Below are 6,000 nucleotides of genomic sequence, written 5' to 3'. Positions count from 1 at the left end.
CGTTTGAAATTTTTTAAGGAGCGCAGCCTTCAAATGTTCGTACTTGCCTTCCGGTGGTGGATCCTGCAGCGCTGCCCAAACCTTGGGGACTGTGGCATAGGTGAGAGAGGCGACGAGGTAGTCGTACTTCATGGCGTCGACTGTAATGTTTTTCAGCCGGAATCTGGACTCAGCTTGAACAAACCAGACTTCGGCCAGGTTCTCCCAAAAGCCCGGTAGTTTAACCATGGCTGCGTTTGTATCTGCCATGCTAGCTTAGGATTCGTCCTGAGCGTCGGGGTCACCAGTGTTGAGATACCGCGGCAAACATGGGAGTCGAGACCAGTGCTAGTAAAACGCAACTGCTTTTATTCTACCTCATGGCAAAGAGAAACTGGAAAAGCCCGCGCATCCACTTAAATACTCCCCAGACAGGAAGTGCTCCCGGCAGCCTGTCCCTGTGGGAAACAAGTTGCTGGAGGAAAGGGCTCCCGGCTGGGGGTGTCTGCTTAACTGTCTGTGCCGCCGTGAGCGGATTATGTCCAGTGGTGGCGTGTCGCCACATAACCTTATTAAAATAAGACAATGGTCAGCCCTGGATGAGTGACCTTGATTGAAACCTTTTGGGAATGACATGATGTAAGGTACATCTGCCCTTTGCCCACATATAGCAAACTCCCAATAGCTATTGATGATGTGGTTAAAAGATGATTAGTGATAATTAACTTGGATTAATAGAAATCTTATGAAAAACAACTGAAAAAGGGGTATAAATATTGAAGTCTCGAATGAGAAAATCAGACTTGCTTTAATCGGGCAAGGCGATTCTCGACTACAGGAGCGGCTCTGTAGTTCTTCACTCTTTTGTACCTCGGGGATTGAAGGTAACTGCTGCCTTGATAATTGATGGATATCCTGTAATAGACAAGTTTAAGAATGGTAATACAATGGCGACGTTAAGATTTATAAGTAGGATTCTCTGTTAAGAATAAGATTGTATTTTTTCCACTTTTTAAAACTGTTAACGTTGCGATTGATTGATTCACCAACTGTAAATTGCATGTCAATTTTGTTAATAAATCTCTATATATTTTTAGAATTGTCTCATATAAGTCTTCTGCATCAATAACTCGTGAACCCAATCTTTGTACACTCTTTGGTGAAGAGTTACAATTTCTGAAGGAAATCTCCGGACCCTCATAATACCCGGGACTTTACTGTCTGGCTAAACTTATTAAAAGTGCTATCTGGAGGACGGTACCATTCTTGGGTTGTTCCTTTCCTTTAGGGAGAGATAGCCCGGACCTTTAGACCCAGTTAAGCGTCTTTAGGATTCAACTATCTCAACCTTTAGTTAAAGGTGAACATCTGAGAAATACGCCTGATCCCAGGTAGTCGCAAAGGGGCTAGGGCAAGTAAATATCCTTTCAGTACTAGAGAAGAAAGTACTAGAGGCGGTAGTAGTACCATATTAGATAGGAGCAGACTAAGAAAGACTATGAAAAATTCAAAAATGGATTTAGAATGCATGTAGATAAACGTACGAAGTGTGGTGAATAAAGTTGGTGAGCTACAAGCACAATTAGTTGTGTGGCAATGTGATATTGTGGGAATAACGGAAACGTGGCTTAAAAACGGTGAGGACTGGGCACTTAATATTCAAGGATACAAGGTGTTCAGAAAAGATAGGGAAGGAAAAAAGGGAGGTGGGGTGGCAGTGCTGATTAAGGAAGACATTGTAATGTTGGAAAGGGAGGATGTTCTTGAGGGGACAAAGACAGAATCTATTTGGTTAGAGTTGAGGAGTAAAAAGGGTATGATCACGCTATTGGGACTATTCTATAGGCCTCCAAATAGTGAGAGGGAGGTAGAGGAGCAAATCTGCAGGGAAATCGCAGAGATATGCAAGAGCTATAGAGTGGTGATATTAGGGGACTTTAATTACCCAAATATCGACTGGGATAATGCTAGGGTAAAGGGAAAGGAGGAGAAGGAATTTCTGAAATGTGTTCAGGAGAATTTCCTTGACCAGTATGTTCTTGGCCCAACTCGGAAGGAGGCATTGCTGGATCTGGTACTGGGGAATGAGGTGAGCCAGGTCAACCAAGTGTCTGTGGGAGAACACTTGGGTACGAGTGATCATCGTATCATAAGATTTAGATTAGCAATGGAGAGGAGCAAGGAACAATCTAGAGTGGAATTTCTAAACTGGAATAGGGCTAACTTCAATGGGATGCGAAAGGATCTCTCTAGGGTAAAATGGAGCCAAAGACTGGCAGGAAAACAGTAATGGAACAATGGGTGATCTTTTAGGCGGAGATGTTCCAAGTACAGGCTAGGTACATTCCAACAAGAGGGAAGGGTAAAGAACCAAAGCAAGGACTCCTTGGATGATGAGGGAGATAGAGAAGATGATGAAACAAAAAAAGGTGTATGATGCATGTCAGGTGAATTCTTCAAGGGAGAACCAGACCAAATACAATAAGTTGAGAGGGGAAGTGAAGATGAAAATAAGATTGGCAAAGAGAGAATATGAGAGTAGAATGGTGGTTAACATAAAAGGGAACCCAAAAATCTTCTACCGGCATGTAAACAGTAAGTGGGTAGTAAGAGGCGGGGTGGGGCCTATTAGAGACAAAGAAGGTGATATATGCTTAGAGGCGCAGGGCAAGGCTAGAATACTCAATGAGTACGTTGTATCAGTGTTTACTAAAGAGGTGGATGCTGACAAGATATCAGTAGAAGTGGAAAAGGTAGAAGCAATGGAAGGGGTGAAAATTGATAGACAGGATGTACCGGAAAAGTTGGGTATGCTTAGAGTGGATAAGTCACCTGGTCCAGATGGCTTGCATCCCAGGTTGCTAAGGGAATTGGGGGAGGAGATAGCGGAAGGGCTTGCCATAATTTTCCAATCTTCTCTAGATGCGGGGGAGGTGCCTGAGGATTGGAAAGTGGCAAATGTGACAACATTGTTCAAGAAAGGGTGTAAGGACAATCCTAGTAACTACAGGCCAGTCAGTTTAACATCAGTGGTGGGTAAAGTTTTAGAAACAATAATCAAGGAGAAAATTAACGGGCACTTGGAGAGGTTTAAGCTAATTAAGGAGTGCCAACACAGAGTTGTAAAAGGCAGATTGTGTTTGACTAATCTAATTGAATTTTTTGATGAAGTAACAGAGAGGATTGATGAAGGGAATGCAATGGATGTTATCTACATAGATTTTCAGAAGGCGTTTGACAAAGTACCAAATAGAAGGCTGGTTAACAAAATTGAGGCTCATGGAATAGGTGGCAGCTTGGATAAGGAATTGGCTTAAGGACAGAAAACAGCGAGTTGTGGTAAATGGCTGTTTTTCAGACTGGAGGATGGTAGACAGTGGTGTTCCCCAAGGGTCAGTGCTGGGGCCACTGCTTTTTTTGATATATATAAATGACCTGGACATTGGAATACAGAGTAGAATTTCTAAATTTGCCAATGACACCAAACTTGGGGGTATGGCAAACAGTGATGATGATACCAATCGACTGCAACAGGACATTGAAAGGCTAACAGAATGGACAGGCAAGTGGCAGATGGAATTTAATACAGAGAAGTGTCAGGTGATGCATTTTGGCAGAAGGAACAGGGAGAAGCTACATACACTTAATGGCACAGTTTTAAAGAGTGTGCAGGGACAGAGGGGCCTGAGAGTTAATGTGCATAGGTCGCTCAAGGTTGTAGGACATATTGAGAGAGTGATTAACAAAGCATATGGGACCTTGGGCTTCATAAATAGAGGTATTGAGTACAAAAGTAGAGAAGTTATGTTGAACCTTTATAAAGCACTGGTTAGGTCACAACTGGAAAAATAGAAACATAGAAACAAAGAAACACAGAAGATAGGAGCAGGAGTAGGCCATTCGGCCCCTCGACCCTGCTCTGCCATTCAATGAGATCATGGCTGATCCTTCACATTCAGTACCCCGTTCCTGCCTTCTCCCCATATCCCTTGATCCCTTTAGCCTTAAGAAATATATCCAACTCCTTCTTGAATATATTTAATGAATTGGCCTCCACTGCCTTATGTGGTAGAGAATTCCACAGGTTCACCACTCTCTGGGTGAAGAAATTCCTCCTCATCTCAGTCCTAAATGGCTTACCCCTTATCCTTAGACTATGACCCCTAGTTCTGGACTCCCCGGCCATCGGGAACATCCTTCCTGCATCTAGTCTGTGCAGGCCTGACAGAATTTTACAGGTTTCGATGAGATCCCCTCTCAATCTTCTAAACTCCAGTGAGTACAAGCCCAATCGACCGAATCTTTCCTTGTACGTCATTCCTGCCATCCCAGGTATTAGCCTGGTGAATCTTCGTTACACTCCTTCCATGGCAAGAACGTCCTTCCTCAGATAAGGCAACCAAAACTGCACACAATACTCAAGGTGCGGTCTCAACAAGGCCCTGTACAACTGCAACAAGGCATCCTTGTTCCTGTACTCGAACCCTCTTGCTACGAAGGCCAACATACCATTTGCCTTCTTAACCGCCTGCTGCACCTGCATGCTTACCTTCAGCGACTGGTGCACAAGAACACCCAGGTCTCTTTGCACTTCCCCTTCTCCCAATCTATTGCCATTCAAATAATAATCTGCCTTCCTGTTTTTGCCACCAAAGTGGATAACCTCACATTTATCCATATTATTATAGTGCATTTGCCATGTTTCTGTCCAATCACCCAACCTGTCCAAATCGTACTGGAGTTTCACAACATCCTCCTCACAGCATACCCTCCCACCCAACTTTGTGTCATCTGCAAATTTGGAGATACTACATCCAATTCCTTCGTCCAGATCATTAATATATATTGTGAACAGCTGGGGTCCTGGGACCGATCCTTGCGGTACCCCACTAGTCACTGCCTGCCACTCGGAAAACGACCCATTTATTCCAACTCTTTGCTTTCTATCTGCCAACCAGTTCTGTATCCAAGTCAATACCTTGCCCCCATCCCATGTGCCTTAATTTTACAAGCTAATCTCTTATGCGGGACCTTATCGAAAGCCTTCTGAAAGTCCAAATACACCACATCCACTGGTTCTCCCTTATCTATTTTACCAGTTACATCCTCAAAAAGTTCCAGTAGATTAGTAAAGCACGGTTTACCTTTTGTAAATCCATGTTGACTTTGTCCGATCCTGTCACTGCTTTCCAAGTGCTCTGCTATTACATCTTTTATAATGGACTCTAGCATTTTCCCCACTACCAATGTCAGGCTTACCCGTCTATAATTCCCCGCTTTTTCTCTACCACCTTTTTTGAATAGTGGGGTAACATTAGCTACCCTCCAATCCATGGGTACTGTTCCAGAGTCTATCGAGTTCTGGAAGATGACTAGCAATGCATCTACTATCTCCTTAAGTATCCTAGGATGTAGATTATCAGGCCCTGGGAATTTATTGGCCTTCAATCCCGTCAACTTCCCCAACACCATTTCCCTACAAATACTGATTTCTTTCAGTTCCTCCCCCTCATTAGTCCCTATGTTCCCCGACATCTCTGGGAGGTTATTTGTGTCCTCCTGTGTGGAGTATTGCATCCAGTTCTGGTCACCACACTTTAGGAAGGATGTGAAGGCCCTTTGAAAGGGTGCAGAGGAGATTTACCAGAATGGTTCCGGGGATGGGGGATCTTACCTACAAGGACAGGTTGGAGAAGCTGGACTTGTTTTCATTAGAGCAAAGGAGGTTGAGGGGTGATTTGATAGAGGTGTACAAGATTATGATGGGTTTGGATAGGCTAGACGGGGAAAGGCTGTTCCCACTAGATGATGGTATGAAGACTGGGGGACACAGATTTAAGGTTTTGGGCAAGAGATACAGTGGGGGGGCGGGTGGTGTGAGGAAAAACTTTTTTACGCAGCGAATGGTGATGACCTGGAATTCGCTGCCAACAGAAGCGGTGGAAGCGGAGACACTCAATGTTTTCAAGGGGAAACTGCATAGGCACTTGAGGGAAATAAACGTGCAGGGCTAAGGGGATA

This window comes from Somniosus microcephalus, chromosome 13, assembly GCF_052327205.1.
Source record: "Somniosus microcephalus isolate GS21.2 chromosome 13, FLI_Smic_1.0, whole genome shotgun sequence".
Lineage (NCBI taxonomy): Eukaryota > Metazoa > Chordata > Chondrichthyes > Squaliformes > Somniosidae > Somniosus > Somniosus microcephalus.
This window is presented reverse-complemented; position numbering follows the sequence as displayed.